The sequence below is a fragment of the Pongo pygmaeus genome, chromosome 11 (assembly GCF_028885625.2).
Source record: "Pongo pygmaeus isolate AG05252 chromosome 11, NHGRI_mPonPyg2-v2.0_pri, whole genome shotgun sequence".
Classification (NCBI taxonomy): domain Eukaryota; kingdom Metazoa; phylum Chordata; class Mammalia; order Primates; family Hominidae; genus Pongo; species Pongo pygmaeus.
Window position 1 is genome coordinate 71645552 of NC_072384.2, and position 18308 is coordinate 71663859.

At 40.4% G+C, this 18308-nt stretch overlaps 1 protein-coding gene across 2 annotated transcripts in view; it reads left to right on the forward strand.

Annotated features, from left to right (window-relative positions):
• Positions 1–18308, forward strand: part of METAP1D (methionyl aminopeptidase type 1D, mitochondrial) — an 82852-nt gene that overhangs the window by 20428 nt on the left and 44116 nt on the right. Inside the window, exon 2 of one of the 2 annotated variants that reach the window (XM_063648312.1) lies at positions 5586–5687. The exons of the other annotated variant lie outside the window; for it this stretch is intronic. The gene's annotated coding sequence lies outside the window, so the exon portion shown is untranslated. The remainder of the gene's footprint in view (positions 1–5585; positions 5688–18308) is intronic. 2 annotated transcript variants of the gene reach the window in all.

The window sequence follows — 18308 nt, forward strand, 5'->3', positions numbered from 1 at the left end:
GTGAGGCATAGGAATCGGCATGTTCAACAAATTCCTTCGGGCATTCTAGGGCTCCAATCTCAGGTATATTTGTTTCTTTTTTTTAGACAGAGTCTTGCTCTGTCTCCAGGCTGGAGTGCAGTGGTGCAATCTTGGCTCGCTGCAACCTCCTGGGTTCAAGCAATTTGCCTGCCTCAGCCTCCCAAGTAGCTGGGAGTACAGGCGCACGCCACCATGCCCGGCTAATTTTTATATTTTTAGTAGAGATGGGGTTTCACCATGTTGGCCAGGATGGTCTTGATCTACTGACCTCGTGATCCACCCGCCTCAGCCTCCCAAAGTGCTGGGATTACAGGCGTGAGTCACTGCGCCCAGCCTAACCTCAGTTTTAAGTGGTTTTTAAAATCTACTTCAACTCTGAAATATCAAGGCTTTTCCTCCCTGCAATTTAACTGGTATTGGGGAGGGCAGGTAAAGCTTTCGGGTAGTTGATTAAAAACAACAACAAAAAAAGCAGAGGCCGTCTTCTTTCGTGCCCACAATAAGAGCTTATACTGAAATGTAGAGTAAGGTAGATAAGTAGAAATAAGATAAATACCCTTATTTCATTTAAGAGTGTTTGCACAATGTGTCCAATTTTTATTCACTAGTTCTAAAACTATTGAGGGCTTACTATATGCCAGATACTGTTCTAGTCATTGGGAGTACATCAACACAGACAAAACCCCCTACCCTCTAGGAGTTTGCATTGGTAGGCAATAAGCAAATAAAATAAGTAAAGCAAAATATTTTAGAAGGTGATAAGTATTATGGAGAAAACAGAACATTTAGGGGAGCTTTCTTTTATTTGTCAGTGTTTAGTAATAAATTACTAGAGAGAGTAATTTTTAAAAATTTGAGCTATTTAAATAAGCCATACTTTAAAAGGCAGGATTTAACCTACATCTAATCAGAAGACAACTTGGGATTTGCAAAATTCAGGTCTGGTTTCCTGTTATAAAGTTGACAGTAAATGGCTTTCCCATTATGTCAATAGGAATGAAATAATTTAGTGGCTCAGGGAATTGCTTCCAAGGAGTCAAAAGTAAATTATGTTTATATAAATTTTTTTACTACTATTAAAAAAAAGCCACAAACCAGAAAAAAATTGTTTTGTACTTGTCTACAAGGCAGAGTTCATTTTATTATTAAAAAAAAATACCTATACTCTAAAACCTCTTCTATTATCTCCTCACCTCTTCGTTTTAATTTTTTGTTTGCATTTTCACGTTTAGGTAAAAAGATATTGGTCCTTTTAGAATATATGGGGATAGAATGATATGAGGAAGCACAGGACTCCTGGTATGGAATGAGGAAGCCGGAGATTTGAGCTTAACCTCTCTGGGGTGCTTAGAACTAAGTAAGAGAAGCAGTCTGTTTCTGCAGGGAAAATCACTTCTCCATCTTTACTCTCAAATAACTTACTTAATCCAAAGGTCTAATGTTTCATTGTAAACAGTCTTAAAAGTCAAAATTAATGTCACCTGCAGAGTAAGCGAAAAGAGTGATGAGCTTTGTTTTGCACAGCAGTTGAAACTGATTTTCAAAGTCCTACCAAACAGTAAAAGACTTTTCTTGCATTTCTGAAAAACTAGAACTGTGTGGTGATTCTGATGACTGTCAGTTCCTGTGGGGTGTTTACACAAAGGTACTTTTAAATGAAGAGTCATTTTTAGAGCAATTAGAGAAAAGGCTAGACAGAGAAGAGCGGCTCAGGGGCTTGGCAGGTCGGGGTTAAGGTTTATTGACAGGACAGGGTCAGGCGTCTGCTTAGCCACCACTGCCCCGAGTACCTGCCCTCCGGATACACCCAAGACCTCCCTGGCCTTGGCTCCCTGCCGTAGGCCAAACTCCCATGCAGAATGAGGAGAGGGGAAAGGAGGAAGAGGAGAGCAAGTTATGCTGGTTCAGTATTGAACTGCAAGTATGAAAATGTTTGTGAATATTTTTCTGGCCCAGATGTTGTGTTAACATTAGGAAGAAGAAACTTTAAAACAAAGAATTGTCTATTCTTTCAACTTTGTAGTTTGCAGTTTGCATCCTGAAGAAAGAAATTGCCTAGCTAAAGTAGTCTTTTAATTTCATTTTTTAGTTTTGAGTTACAGGTTTCTGGCAAGCTCCCTGACCACTACTGTTACCTGGTGGCGCCTATATTTCATCAAATTTAGACATGCAGACTACCTGGATCCAGGCCCAGATGAACTGTTGTGACTGATAAACATGATCCCACCCTGCCCCCATGCAGACTGCTGCTTTTCCCTTTAAGGGAATCTAAGACGTTGAGTCGCTGGATCCCCAAGGGAGTTAAAGAAAAATGTGTTCCGGCATTCACATTTGCTCTGTGGTTTTCTGGAGCTGCATCTCTGCTTGCCCAGAGGCTGGTGAACATCCCAGCAGTGCCCTGACTTCTCCAGTGTTGGTAACTAATGGAGGGAAATTTTTTTGTTTTTAATAAAAACAAGCAGAGACATCTATCAGTACTCACAGACAAGGCAGAATTTGTTTGACATCTTGTGATTGCTGCGTACAAAAAGAATGACAGCAGTTATTAAACAAATAAGAAAAAAGTTGCTGTTTATTGGTAGTTTTCAGATATCCTAAGAATATTCTTAGTAACCTTACTGCCTTTGCTTGCATAAGTAAAAAAAAGTAGAATTGTTAATTTTTGCAATCTGGGTTGTATTAGATTTGGAATCATAATAAAAATGTAAATATTAAGCAAATATGTGCTGCTTAGCTGTGTAACATACTCGTGGCTTTTCCGTTTATTAGAATTTATTTCAAATACTTGTTTTTAAGATGGTAAGGTGAGTATTAGCAGTCAATGCAATTAAACTTAATTGCATTTTCTATATGAATTGTTTTTGTCTCTTTTTAAATGTATTTATGGTTCTTTTCCTCCATACTAGCTATTCCTATAGGTTTGTCTTGACAAAAAGTTATAAACAATTGTTTGTTTGCGGCCGGGCACGGTGGCTTAACGTCTGTAATCCCAGCACTTTGGGAGGCCGAGGCAGGCCGATCACCTGAGGTCAGGAGTTTGAGATCAGCCTGACCAACATGAGGAAACCCCATCTCTACTAAAAATACAAAAAATTAGCCAGGCGTGGTGGCACATGCCTGTAATTCCAGCTACTCAGGAGGCTGAGGCAGGAGAATCGCTTGAACCCAGGAGGCGGAGGTTGCAGTGAGCCGAGATCATGCCACTGTTATCCTGCCTGGGCAACAAAAGCAAAACTCCATCTCAAAAAAAAAATTGTTTGTTTGCTTGGAAACAGTCTAAAGTCACAAATTTGATTTCAGTTTAATTTGGAAATTTTAAAATGAAAAATTGGGACATAGTCCAGTGGGAAAAGCATTTAAACTGTTCAGTGACTGAACTTTCGTTTTCATATTATGTTAATGTGATCTAAAAAAAATAATTTCTTCCTGGCCTAAGTTATCCCACTTGAGGATTGTTACAGTGATTTCAATCCCTGACCTCACCTGATGATGTGGAAGCATCAGACCACATATTTTTATAAGTACTGGGTGAGGGCAAAGATTTGCTTGGAAGGGAGGAGAGAACCTCCTGGAAGGTTGATAATAGTTTGTATCTTGATAGATGTTGGTTACACCAGTACATGCATTCATCAGGACTCATTGAATGGTACCTTAAGATTCGTGCATATCATGGTATGTAAATTTTACCTCAAGATACCAACAAAGGAACTTATAAACATATATTAAAATCTAGCATGTTGAAGTATGATAGGAGAGTGAATACTGATCTTGATCTTTAAAACTTACTTTGAAATGCACCCCGCAAAAAAGATGGGTGAATGGATAGTGAAACGTTTAGAAATGTGGTTAAGAGTAAGTATAGTAAAATGTTAATTGTCGAATCTAGGTAGTGTGAGTGTTCACTGTAAAATTCTTTTTTTTGTTTTTGAGACGGAGTCTTGCTCTGTCACCCAGGCTGGAGTGCAGTGGTGCGATCTCGGCTCACTGCAAGCTCCACCTCCTGGGTTCACGCCATTCCCCCGCCTCAGCCTCCCAAGTAGCTGGGACTACAGGCACCCACCACCACGCCCGGCTAATTTTTTATTTTGTATTTTTAGTAGAGACGGGGTTTCACTGTGTTAGCCAGGATAGTCTCGATCTCCTGACCTCGTGATTCGCTCGCCTTGGCCTCCCAAAGTGCTGGGATTACAGGCACGAGCCACTGTGCCTGGCCTCATTGTAAAATTCTTTCAGCTTTTTTGTGTGTTTGAGATAAAATGTTGTGTTCCATAAAATGTTGGGAAAAAATGAAGGTACTGGTTTTTGCTCATTTAAGGATCTGTGTACCTCCATTTTAAATCCCCTCCTTAATTCAAAATCAGACCACTTGGATTAATACCAAAAAGGGGAAAGGTGTGAAAGTAGCCATTTAGATAAACAGAAAAATGTACCCACCTCATACTTTCTCTAGTTACCTGCTGAAAGCCCATTACCAAGCATGGAGGCCAAGGGTGTCTTTACAAACAAGAATAATTCTGAGAAACCCAAACCACAAAGCCCAACCAATGACCTCTCCAGGCAGATAAAAATTGGCCTCCAGAACCCTAACCATGAAAAAAGACATGACTTCCTGACATGTAATCTTCACCAATGGCAAGCAGGTGACCCCCTGCTATATACCTTATACTAAGACCCTATGGAATGAAAATGGGCTTTTGGTTTTCAGCCAAATCCCCAGGATTTGGCCATGAACACCTCCACTTTATCAGAATGCCAAGCTATTTCTTACATCCTGATAAAGCCTCCTTTTTAAAGACATATAGATTGTGTGTGTGTGTGTGTGTGTGTGTGTGTGTATGTGTGTGTGTGTTTTAATCTTGAAGGGTCAAAAGGATAAGTTGGTTCTGGTAGAATTTGAGCCAAACTTTTAAAAGCTAATGATAATATATTTTTTAATGAGGCCATATTGCTCAGTTGATGCTTGAGCAGTAAACTAGAAAATCAAGATTTGAGAGGCTCAGTGATCTCAATTCCTTCAGGGTCTCATAGTGAACTCTGGCCAGTTAATTTATCTCCAAACTTTGATTTTCTCATTTGGAAAGTGAGAATAAAGCCTGACACAAAATGGCTAGCCCGTGGTTCTCAAACTTTGTGTATGTAGGAATCATTGGTTAAGAAACCTTGGTGTGTGTAAACATAATTTGGTTTGTTAAAATAGAGATTCCTGGGTTTCAAACTGGGTTTTCTCAATCAATTGTTCTAGGGCAGAGCCCAGAAATCTACATTTTAATAAGCACCCAGTGTGATGCTGATGCAATTTTTGGACCACAGGAGATATGGTGTAGATGTGTTTTGATGGGTATTATATTAACTGAGAATTTTTTTAGCTTTTTGTTATGGAAAAAAATTATTATGTTGAGACAAGGTCTCACTCTGTGGCCCAGGCTGGAGTGCAGTGGCACAATCATGGCTCACTGTAGCCTTAACCTCCAGGGCTCAATCAATCCACCCACCTCAGCCTCCCGAGTAGTGGGGACTACAGGCGAGTGCCACCACACCTGGATAATTTTTGTGTTTTTTTGTAGAGATGGGGTGTCGCCATGTTGCCCAGGCTGGTTTTGAACTCCTAGGTTCAAGCGTTCTGCCCACCTTGGCCTCCCAGGGCTTCTAAAGTGCTGGGATTACAGGTATGCACCATGTTATGGAAAATTTTAAATATGCATTAGAGAGAATAGTATGAGTCTCCATGTAAGAGACAGAAGTATCACCCAACATCCATCAGATTTTTTTTTAAGAGTCTAGGTCGCTTTGTTGCCCAGGCTGGAGTGCAGTGACACAGTCAGCTCAGTGCATCCTCAAACTCCTGGACTCAGCGTGCCTGTCTTCACAACTTCAATAATCTTGATTCACTTTGACATTCACCCTTTCCTGCACCCCTCCTCCAAGGTGATATGTAGAAGCAAATGTTAGATATATCATTACATCTAGTAAATATTTTAGTAGGCATCTCTAAAATATTAAAATGTAAGTACTCTTTTAAAGATATATGATGGTTAAACCTTACCAAATTTGAGAGTGATTTCTTAGTATCAAATATGTCAGTGTCTAGATTTCCTTGATTATCTTTTTGTTTGTTTGTTTCAGTTGTTTTGTTGGAATTAGGAACCAAACATACTCCCATGTTGCATTTGGCTGATATGTCTCTAATCTTTTATTCTATAGGTTCCTCCTCTCTCTGTTTTTTCCCTTGTGATTTATTTGTTGATGAAACCAGGTCATTTGTTCTATAGATTTTCTCAGTCTAGATTTCGCTTTTTGGGTCCACATGATGTCATTTACCTTTTTTTCACCTCCTGTTTCCTGCAAATTGGTGGTTCCATCACTTCCCTCCTGAAGTATGATCAGATTCAAGTTCAGTTTTTTGGCAGGAATACATCACAGATAGCGTCTTGTACATCTTTCAGGAGGCACACGTTTGCTTGTCTCGCTTTTTGTCATGTTAGCACCATTGATGGTCATGGCTGAGATCCTTTATTTCCTTAGGGAGATCCCCATATTTTAACTTAGTGAGTAGTTCATGAATCTCTCCCCTTCATCATGCAGGTTTTTCTTTTCTAAGTTAGACTTCTAGAGCTTTCACAGATTTCACAGTGAGCCCATAGCGCCTACCTAGACATTCTGTTTGCTGTAGAAACCAGAAAGGCTTTCTTCCTCTCATATCAGTTTAATTTACACAATATAGTAATCTTTAAAATTTGTCCTAGTGTCCCCCAAATTTGTTTCTGTTTCTGAGACATGTTAAGATGAATGGATGACAGAACAGAAACTTGAGGGCTCTAGAGTGAAATCACAGTTGCAGGTAAGTTGACCAGGTGCAAGTACAAATAAGACACAGTCACCAATTCTGTACCAACATCCTATCCAGAGGGAAGGGGATAAATTTTTATTATCTATATTTACTTATTTTGTCCTGACAGCAAACATAAGGTTTCTGGGTCGGGGCAGACAATTATGACTTAGAGCATTAACTAAGTCAATTCCCCATACCCCAGTACCCTCCTTCAGGGCAACATGAAGGGGTCTAGAAGAAGAGGGCCTGGAAGAATGAGGTTGGATATGCCAAGATTACTCCAGGAACTGAGAAAGAATGGAATCATTCCTTTATTCAGCAAACCCACTGATTGTCGGCTGTATGCCAGACACTAGGGTAGATGATAAATACCAGAAAACTCCCAACCTAACACACAAAACCATATGCCTCTGTGTCTAGAGTTAGGCATCAGGTGTCATCTTGTGCTTATAGGTAAATCACATACCCACAGTTACATGCCCTATAATGACATTTTGGTCAACAATGGACTGCATATATGATGGCAGGTCCCATAAGAATATAATGCTGTTTTTACAGTACCTTTTCCATGTTTAGATACACAAATACTTACCATTGTGTTCCAGTTGCTGACCATATTCAGTACACTGACATGCTATACAGGTTTGTAGCCTAGGAGCAACAGGCTATCCCATATAGCATAGGGATGTAGTAGGTTATACCATCTAGGTTTGGGTAAGTACCCTCTAGGATGTTCTCACAATCACAGATCACCTAATGATGCATTTCTCAGAATGTATCCCTGTTGTTAAGTGATGCATGACTGTATTTGTGTGTGTAAGGATATGAGTGTGTATATGTATTTATGATTTTGTACGTGTACACGTGTGTATGTCATATTCCCTTCTGACTTAACATTATAATTTCTAAAAATCTTTTTCTTCATTTTTAATTCATCTTCAGTTGTCGTTTGTGTTAAAGTTTGCATGAAGTTTTCTCATCCCCCACTTTCCAGGTAGCAGTGGAATTTACTCTCTACCTTCTGTTGTGTCTGCTCATGTGACAAGTTCTTTTGGTAAGAAAGTAAAGTCTAAACTATAAAAGTTAAACTCTGAAAGAAGAAAATTCAGGTGCAAAGTGACAAGGATTTCACCAGACTGAAGAGACTTAAAGAAAGGGAGGGCCAGATCCCTCAGCTGCAAGTCTCTTGATTTGGTGAGGGATTAAATGTGCCAGGTCCACTGGGACTGGTGGGGGCTGGGGTTTCAGACCTCACGGAGTTGCCATTCTGATGGGGAAACAATAGACGCAATTAGACAAACAAACATGATAACTTCAAAATGAGAAACGTGCGTTTAGGGAAATAAACAAAGCTAAGAGGGTGCCAGTAACTGGGGGGGACCACTTTAGAGAGAGAGGTCCCAGAAGGCCTGCTGATGAAGTGACATTTGAGCTGAGGCTCAAAGGCCATGAATGGGCCCAGTGATGTGAGAACTTGGTGAAACAGCAAATGCAGAGCCCAGAAAGGGCTTAGTGTCTCTGAGGAGCAGAAAGGGGGCCCCTGTGGCTGGCGGCAGTGAGTGACAGGAGGGTGGAGTGCCAGGAGGCCAGAGGGAGGTGGGGTCAGACCATGCAGGCCCTCAAGGCCATAATGGGAAGTTGAAACTATGTTCAAAAAGCAGTGGATAAACATTGAAGAGTTTGAAGCAGGAAAACTTAGTAATTATTCTCACCTAGACTTTTTTTCCTACACATGAGCAGAGTTCTGTGTGTGTGTCTGTGTGTGTGTGTGTGTGTGTGTGTTTTCTTAGTGGTAACATGCTGTGTATATAATCTACAACTTGTTTTTCATTTACCAATAATATCTTGGTCCTCTCTGAAAAATAAGGTTTGCCACGAACTATATAACAAATTTAGATATGCAAAAATGTGAAGCTGTGATGGATAATTAGTTTCTTAGGAGTAAAAAAGAAAGGAGAGTGCTTGTTTTTAATGTCTGTTATACCTATGAATTCCCTGTAATAATTTAAAGACATTAAAAATGTATTCTAACTTGATTCTTGATTTTCTCATAAACTTGTCATGATTAGTATGTTACTTTAATTATGTATTTATTGTTAAAGCATCTTTACACACCATTTTTAGTCTTCTAAAATATAGCATAGCCTGAACAAAGTAGGAAAATAGAAGAATAAGAATTCAGTAGACATGTGTGGTCAAACCATAACAAACCCAAAGTTACTGAGACTCTAGAGAGAATGTGTCACATTTCAAAGTATGGCTTACTATTGCCAGTAGTTATAAATGTACTTATTAGCTGGGCATGGTGGTTCACGCCTGTAATCCCAGCACTTTGGGAGGCTGAGGCAGGAGGATTGCTTATCTCTGGAGTTTGAGACCAGCCTGAGCAACATGGTGAAAACCTGTCTCTACTAAAAATAGAAAAATTAGCCGGGCATAGTGGCATGTGCCTGTGGTAGTGCACGCTTGTGGTCCCAGCTGCTTTGAAGACTGAGGTGGGAGAATTGCTTGAACCCGGGAGGCTGAGTTTGCAGTAAGCTGAGATCACACCACTGTACTCCAGCATAAGGGATAGAGCCAAACCTTGTCTCAAAAAAGAAGTACTTATTTATTTGCTTTTAAAATATACTTTTGTGAAAAGATATACCTAAAATCCCCAGCACTTTTTCGTTCTTGCCCATTTACAAAATAGTATATAGACAAAAGCCTGACTAAGAGAAACTGTCAATATTACAGTGAAACAGAGATAGGGATTGTTTTCTGGTCTTAGAGTTACCATAACATGAGCATCTGTGGTGAGCAAATATTTTCCAGAAAAGCAGGTGAATGAAAAAACTATAGCCCACAGAAATAACCACCTCAAACTCATGATCCCTAATGTAGGCTCATTTTTAAGTCTACATTTTATTTTTATTTCTACTTACTTACTTATTTATTTTTTGAGACAAAGTCTCACTCTGTTGCCCAGGCTGGAGTGGAGTGGCACCATCTCAGCTCACTGCAACCTCCACCTCCCAGGTTCAAATGATTCTAATGCCTCAGCTTCCCTAGTAGCTGGGATTTACAGGCATGCGCCACCACACCCAGCTAATTTTTGTATTTTTAGCAGAGATGGGGTTTCACAATGTTGGCCAGGCTGGTCTCAAACTCCTGACTTCAAGTGATCCACCCGCCTGGGCCTCCCAAGGTGCTGGGATTACAGACATGAGCCGCTGCACCCGGCCTTTAAGCCTACATTTTATTTTATTTTATTTATTTATTTATTTATTTTTTTTTTGAGGCAGAGTTTCACTCTTGTTGCCCAGGCTGGAGTGCAATGGCGTGATCTTGGCTCACCACAACCTCCACCTCCCGGTTTCAAGCAATTCTCCTGCCTCAGCCTCCTGAGTAGCTGGGATTACAGGCATGTGCCACCATGCCTGGCTAATTTTTTTGTATTTTTATTAGAGACGGGGTTTCTTTATGTTGGTCAGGCTGGTCTCAAACTCCCCATCTCAGGTGATCTGCCCACCTCGGCCTCCCAAAATACTGGGATTACAGGAGTGAGCCACCACGCCTGGCCTAAGCCTACATTTTTAAAAAAATATATTGCAGAGGTGGAAATGAACTAAAGTAGGCATGAAGTAAGGGTCGAGGTCCAAGGGTGTGTGACACAACATTGCTACCGTGTTATAGAGGGATATTCTAAACAAAATCTCTGCATTCTTACCCCATGAACCCTATCTTCAGCCTTTACCACTGGAAAGCATCTTTCTAAATTCAAACCCTTGATTTGCTTCTGGTTTTGTAATAAAGTCATGAGTAATAGGAATGCAGTCAGGAATTACCTTTCTGCTTTTGTCTTAAATTGGAGACCATGAAGCGACATCAATTAGCAGGAAATACACTGTTTCTTAAGAAAGTCTTTCATTTAACTTTCTTCTGTACTTAAAATTGGAAATATATTTAGCTTCTCTTAAATATTTAGTTGTATGTGAACCAGTTGTTAAAGAATGTCTTAATTCTACAATTAAGCTCACTCACATATATGTATGTATCATACATTAAAAATGTCATCCTGCTGTGTAGTTTTAAGAAATTACTTTCAGAAGTAAAGACTTTAGGTATGATAATGATAATTTAGGAAATGATAATTTAGGAAAATTTTCTCAAGTACTCATCATTTTTAAAAATTCATAATTCAGAAATATTTTATTGGGAGACTAAAGACATTTATAGTATTTTCCCCCAGAGTGTCATATTTTTATAAAACAGGTTATTATTAACAAATGATATAATTTGAAATAATTAGAAAGGTCCACTGGCCCCAAAATATGTCCCCTACAGCCTTCTTGGAACATAAAATGTCCAACTATGTATTAGAATTTTCTTTGGGTTAATGGAGTATCCTCATAAAGGCTTAGTTTAATAGGAGTTATCACTCTGTGTTTTGCCAAGATTGCTTTAGAAGGAATGAGTTGGGTATGTTTTCAGTAGTCTTGGTGAAGATCCCAGAGGAAGAGCAGAGGGTAGGGATCTTGGTGGGAGAGAAGGGAGACACTCCCCTACCAGGGGCTCCAAAAGAGGGCTTTAGGCTGTGGGAAAGGCGGGCAAAGCCTGTCCTTTATAATAATAAAATGTTTAGTTAGAGGGGAGCCATATTTAAAACTATAGTGCTAGACTTATCTCAGTTGTAAAATGGATATCATATAATAAGATGGAGGAAGTCATTCACATACGCTTTCTCTCTGTTTTTGAGCATAATACCAAAGTGTTTCCAGAATAATTTGGCACCTTCACTTCCTGCACAGACTTGGGGTAGAGTCCAGAAAACAGTCTAGTTGAATTCTCAGATGGGTTTTTGGCAAGAATACAAAGTAGCTTTATACAGCTCATCTCTGATGCTTTTCACTGAGTGTCTGAAAGAAAAGGGAGGATTTGAGGACCTGATTTAAACAAGGAAGTAACCCAGTGACTTAAAGAGGAGTGTTGTGGAATTCGAATCCCGAAATAAAGCCCTACATCGTTGACTTTTCAGCCATGGGAATAACCAGTTGCTTCATTGTGTGTTTTGTCAAAGTGCCTCAGCGATTTGGTCGGCCTGATGGTTACCTGCTGCCTCTATTCATAATTTCTGCGTCCTTTGTTGTTGCCCGGCTGGTCAAACATGTGTAACGGTGCCCTAGGGCACCAAGCGTGCCCTCGGGGAGCTAAATGCTGCCAGATGTAGGGAGCAAGGGTTGATTCACATAGCCATAATTTCAATAGCTAATTTTACCTGTTTTCTTTTGGTTTTGGGTTTCCTTCTTAAAGAAAAATCCATTTGGAGTTGAGTTTTTCCCCCTTTAAATTGCAGTCTTATCTTGTTACCTCTAATCTCGCAGCCTCATCCCACTCCCAAAATAAAAGTGTGAGAAGAAAAGAATAGAAAAGATACGTGATTTATTAAGTCTGAGAGATTAATAGTTTTACTTTATGATAAAATCAGTAAAATGTTTCTGTTTTACTGGATTCTGATCAGTATTCTTATTTCAAAGTGAAATTATGTTTCACTTGACTCAACCTTTCCTGTAGAAATCATTTAGATAGAAATAGATCATCTTCTAGATAGATACTTTATGTAATCTCTGATTAGGAACACTGAATTTGTTGTTGAAAGCCCTAGATTTTTTAACTCACTGTTGAAAACTGGTTAAGTAGAAGGAAAGAATCAAGCCCTTAACTTGATATCCTGCATGGAACTGAACCTCAGGATGACCAAATATTTGATGAAAGAAAGTTTCTCTTTTTAGGAGTATCTCTGCCAACAAATTAAGAAGGACTGAGAAAATATCACCATTTGGCAAACCCCTCGTGAAATAATGAATCTATCTACTGGTCATCAGTGGTTGCTAACATCACAAAAAGAGCCACAGCTATCAGAGCACACCACTATCCATTAAATATTCTTGCCAAAAAAATCGAACTTGAGGCCGGGCGTGGTGGCTCATGCCTGTAATCCCAACACGTTGGGAGGCCGAGGCGGGTGGATCACGAGGTCAGGCGATCGAGACCATCCTGGATAACACGGTGAAACCCCGTCTCTACTAAAAATAAAAATTAGCCGAGCTTGGTGGCAGGCGTCTGTAGTCCCAGCTACTCGGGAGGCTGAGGCAGGAGAATGGCGTGAACCCGGAAGGTGGAGCTTGCAGTGAGCTGAGATCACGCCACTGCACTCCAGCCTGGGCGACAGAGCAAGACTCCGTCTCTAAATAAATAAATAAATAAATAAATAAAATTTAAAAATCGAACTTGAATCAGAACAAATCCCTAGATTTAATATGTCTACAGGAAATACAAAGGACAGAAACATATTAATTGACACCACCAAGATACAACTAGTAAATTACAGAATGTGAGAAGTGCTAGGGACAAATTGATTTCCTTAACAAATAATTTACGAGAAAGGAAAAAGAGAGGAATTCATTAAAACTGGCATAAGAGACATAGCAATCAAGTACAGTAGACCTTATTTGGCTCCTATTTTAATAATCCATTTGTTTAATTTTTTTTTTTTTTTTGAGACGGAATCTCACTCTGTCACCCAGGCCGGAGAGCGGTGGTGCGATCTTGGCTCGCTGCAACCTCCGCCTCCCGGGTTCAAGCAATTCTCCTGCCTCAGCTTCCCAAGTAACTGGGATTACAGGTGCCTGCCACCACGCCCGGGCTAATTTTTTTGTATTTTTAGGGAGGCAAGCTTTCACTATGTTGGTCAGGCTGGTTTCGAATTCCTGATCTCAAGTGATGTGCCTGCCTTGGCCTCCCAAAGTGCTGGGATTACAGGTGTGAGCCACCGGGCCCAGCCCATTTGTTTAATTTAAAAAAGAATATATGACAAAAGGAGAATATCTAAAGGCTGATGAAATATTTGATGGTACTAAGGAACTATTGTTAATTGCTAAAGGTATAATATTATATTATTAAACCATTAAAAAGAGTTCTCATCACAGGCCGGGTATGGTGGCTCACGGCCTCCAGCACTTTGGGAGGCGGAGGCGGGGAGATCACGAGGTCAGGGATTTGAGAGCAGCCTGGCCAACATGGTGAAACCCTGTCTCTACTAAAAATACAAAACATTAGCCGGCAGTGGTGGTGCATGCCTGTAATCCCGGCTACTCGGGAGGCTGACGTAGGAAAATCACTTGAACCCAGGAGGCGGAGGTTGCGGCGAGCGGAGATCGTGCCATTGTACTCCAGTCTGGGCAACAGAGCAAGACTTCATCTCAGAAAAAAAAAAAAAAAAAAAAAAGTCCTCATGTTTTGGATATACACATGGAAATATTTACAGATGAAATTATATGATATCTGAATTGGCTTCAAAATTATCCAGTGGGAAGGGATGATGGTTATAGATGAAATAAGATTGGCCATCTATTGGCCATTGTTGAAGTTGAATGATAGATACATGGGGATTTGTTACACTAATCTACTTTTGTGTGTTTTTGAAATTTTCTATAATAAAAAGTTTTTAAAATAGGCTTAGGTAAACCCCAGATTTACCACTTGTAAATTTGTGATCGTGGACAAATTCATTAACCTCCATAAGTCTCAGTTTTTGTGTGTGTGTGTGTTATTTCTGGTTAGGAGGTTGCCTATAAAATAGGTACAAGGGTATTTTCCCAGTTTACCACCTGGTCCAGGTTGTTGTGCCAAACTTAATAATATGTATGATGTTACTTTGTAAATTGCCACAAATATATCAACTGTTTTATTATTATAAAGTTCTTGAAAAGATCCAGGTTTTCTGCTTAGAAAATTTAGTAGCTTTTTCTGCTTCAACAAGCAGTATGGCTGTCTACATAGATTATATCAATTAAAAAACTCTGGAATAAGAATATAATTATGTATCCAACAAGGGTTTTATCAATTAGTTTGTAGTAATAGAGTAATTATAAGACTTCATTTAAAAAAATTTGCAAATATAAATTTCTCATGGCCTAGTAAATTAAATGTCGTGTAGACAACTGTGCTATTAATGTTTTCCCTGTATAGTAAGAATTGTGAATTATTTCTGATTTCTTATTTTTCTTGATTTGAAGAAATTGCTTGAATTTAACACATCAATAAAGATTTTAAATTTATTCCTTCAAAATATAGAGAAACCCTGATTGTTAGAATTTTTTTCTTTTCTCTTTTTTTTTTTTTTGTTGTTTTATTTTCTAATTCTGGCCTCATTTCTTCCTTCCTACCTCCCAGCATTTTATTGTGAAATATGTAGAGAGAAACGTGTAAAAGAAATGTACAATTTAATGAATGATTATAAAGCAAATACCTATGTAACTACTGTACTGTGTTTTTTTTGTTTGTTTGTTTGTTTGTTTTGAGATGGAGTCTTGCCCTGTCACCCAGGCTGGAGTGCAGTGGCCCGATCTCAGCTCATTGCAAGCTCCGCCTCCCGGGTTCACGCCATTCTCCTGCCTCAGCCTCCCGAGTAGCTGGGACTACAGGCGCCGGCCACCACGCCCGGCTAACTTTTTGTATTTTTAGTAGAGATGGGGTTTCACCGTATTAGCCAGGATGGTCTCCATCTCCTGACCTCGTGATCCTCCCGCCTTGGCCTCCCAAAATGCTGGGATTACAGGTGTGAGCCACCGCCCCCAGCCTACTGTACTGTGTTTTAAGAAAAATCAGAATATCACCAGCACCTCAGAAAACCTCTGCATGCTTCTTCCCAGTCCAAATCTCTTTCATCCCCTGGGTAGCCACTATCCTGACTTTAATAGTATTCACTTTCTTGCTTACCTTTATAGTTTTACCACTTGTGTATAGATTCCTAAACAGTGTGATTTTGTTTGTTTTTTCTGAGACAGAGTCTTCTTTGTCACCCAGGCTGGAATGCAGTGGCATGATCACAGCTCACTGCAGCCTCAACCTCCCAGGCTCAAGTGATCCTCCCACCTCCACCTCCCAAGTAGCTGGGACCACAGATGCATGCCATCATGCTTGGCTAATTTTTAATTTTTTTTAGAGACAGAGTCTTCCTATGTTGCCCAGGCTGATCTCGAATGCTTGGGCTCAAGCAATCCTCCCACCTCCGTCTCCCAAAGTGCTAAGATTACAGGTGTGAGAGACCATACTGGGACTGATTTTTATATTTTAAGGATCCATTTATATTGTATCTGTAGTGAATTCATTTTTGTTGCTGTATAGTCTTCTGTTTTAAGAATTTATGGCTGGGCACGATGGTTCATGCCTGTAATCCCAGCACTTTGGGAGGCCGAGGTGGGCAGATCACTACGTCAGGAGATCGAGACCATCCTGGCTAACACGGTGAAACCCCATCTCTACTAAAAATACAAAAAGTTAGCTGGGCGTGGAGGCGGGCACCTGTAGTCCCAGCTACTTGGGAGGCTGAGGCAGGAGAATGGCGTGAACCTGGGAGGCAGAGCTTGCAGTGAGCCGAGATCGCGCCATTGCACTCCAGCCTGGGCGACAGAGCGAGACTCTGTCTCAAGAAAAAAAAAAAGGAATTTACTGTAATTTATTCTGTAGTTGAGGGACATCTGAGTTGTTTCCACCTTTTTCTTTTTTTTTTGTCGCCCAGGCTGAAGTGCAGTGGCGGGATCTTGGCTCACTGCAAGCTCCGCCTCCCGGGTTCACGCCATTCTCCTGCCTCAACATCCCAAGTAGCAGTGACTACAGGTGCCTGCCACCACGCCCGGCTAATTTTTTGTATTTTTAGTAGAGATAGGGTTTCACAGTGTTAGCCAGGATGGTCTCGATTTCCTGACCTCGTGATCCGCCCATCTCGGCCTCCCGAAGTGCTGAGATTACAGGCGTGAGCCACCGCACCCGGCCTGTTTCCACCTTTTTCTATTACAAACAGTCTGTGTATGTCTTTTGGGTGCACTTCCGTAAGCATTTTTTTTATGTGTATACCTAGGATTGAATTAGTGACTTCATAATTGACAGGCAGTTTTCCAAGGTGGTTGTACCAGTTGACTTTCCAGCAGTATTCGAGAGATCTTGTTTTCCCACATCTTCCACCTGTACTTGGCATTGTCAGACTTTTAAATGCTTTATTTTAAAATATTATTAGTAAAACAACATAGATAAGTTTACTGTTGTCTATTACTTACATGTACTTGTAATATTAAAGTCTAGGTTTTATGGCTGGGGGCGGTGGCTCACACCTGTAATTCCAGCACTTTGGGAGGCCAAGGTGGGCGGATCACTTGAGGTCAGGAGTTCAAGACCAGCCTGACCAACATGGAGAAACCCTGTCTCTACTAAAAATACAAAAACATTAGCTGGGCATGGTGGTGCATGCCTGTAATCCCAGGTGCTTGGGAGGCTGAGACAGGAGAATTGCTTGAACCCAGGAGGCTGAGGTTGCTGTAAGCCAAAATCGTGCCATTGCACTCCAGCCTGGGCAACAAGAGGGAAACTCCATCTCAAGAAAAAAAAAAGTCTAGGTTTTATTTGGGGTGTGTGTGTGTGTGAATATTTCAGAGGTACAGAGACTCTTTCTGGTCATCGATATCTACTTGCTAAATTACGTCTTCCTACCTAACAACTGCTACGCTAGAGACCAGAAAAAAAAATAGTAGAGCTTTAAAAAAGGAGAGAGCATTTTTGTACCTTTTTTCACTTGTTGTGATATTAAACCTATGAGTGATAGCTCAATTTATCAGTTGCTACATGCCAGGCGCTGTGCTAATGAACTCTTAAGACATGTAAACTCATTTAATCTTTACAACAGTTTTTTATTTCCCCATTTTTTAACAGATGAAGAAACTGAGGCATTAAATGGTTAAGTAACTTGCTGAAGATTGTAAGCTAGTAAATCATAGAGCCAGAGCTGAAGCTCAACAGTTGAGCTTCACTGGTTCCATCTGGGTTCTGAACGCTTAATATCTAGACCTCCTACCCCTGTTGGTGAGTTCTGGTTAGAGTGACATTAGTCCTCCAGAGCCACCATGTTTTGTCTCCGGGTGGCTGTATTTGAGCTTGACATGTTCCTGGTGCAGACAGTTAGGAAAGCAGGGTTGCTTGAACTTCAAGACAGAGACTTACTTTCACTTGCTGTAGAAGCTGAAAGAAGCTGAAGCAGCATGAGAATCCTGGCTCTGGGGCTGGTACAGGTATTACAGGAAGGGACAGGACTTGGCCCTCTCCTCTCCTCTCCAGATTTTCCTGGGGGCACTCAGCCTTCATCTTCTGTCACTTAGGGTTTGAGTGGAAATGGCCGAGAATATGTGGTAGGAAGCAGTAAAGTGGACATTTCAATTTCCTTAATTGTCCAAAACTGTGGAACATGTTATCCTTTAGAAACCATGTTGTAAATGGCAGCAACATTCCCAGGCCAGCTCAAAAAACCTATAATGTGGCCAAAATATATGCTTACAGCTGTATTGTTTCCTAGTTTTTTGTTTTCATTGCAATTGTGTAGCATTTTATTTGTCTTATGAGCTACTGGGCTAGCTGAGAACTTAGCCAC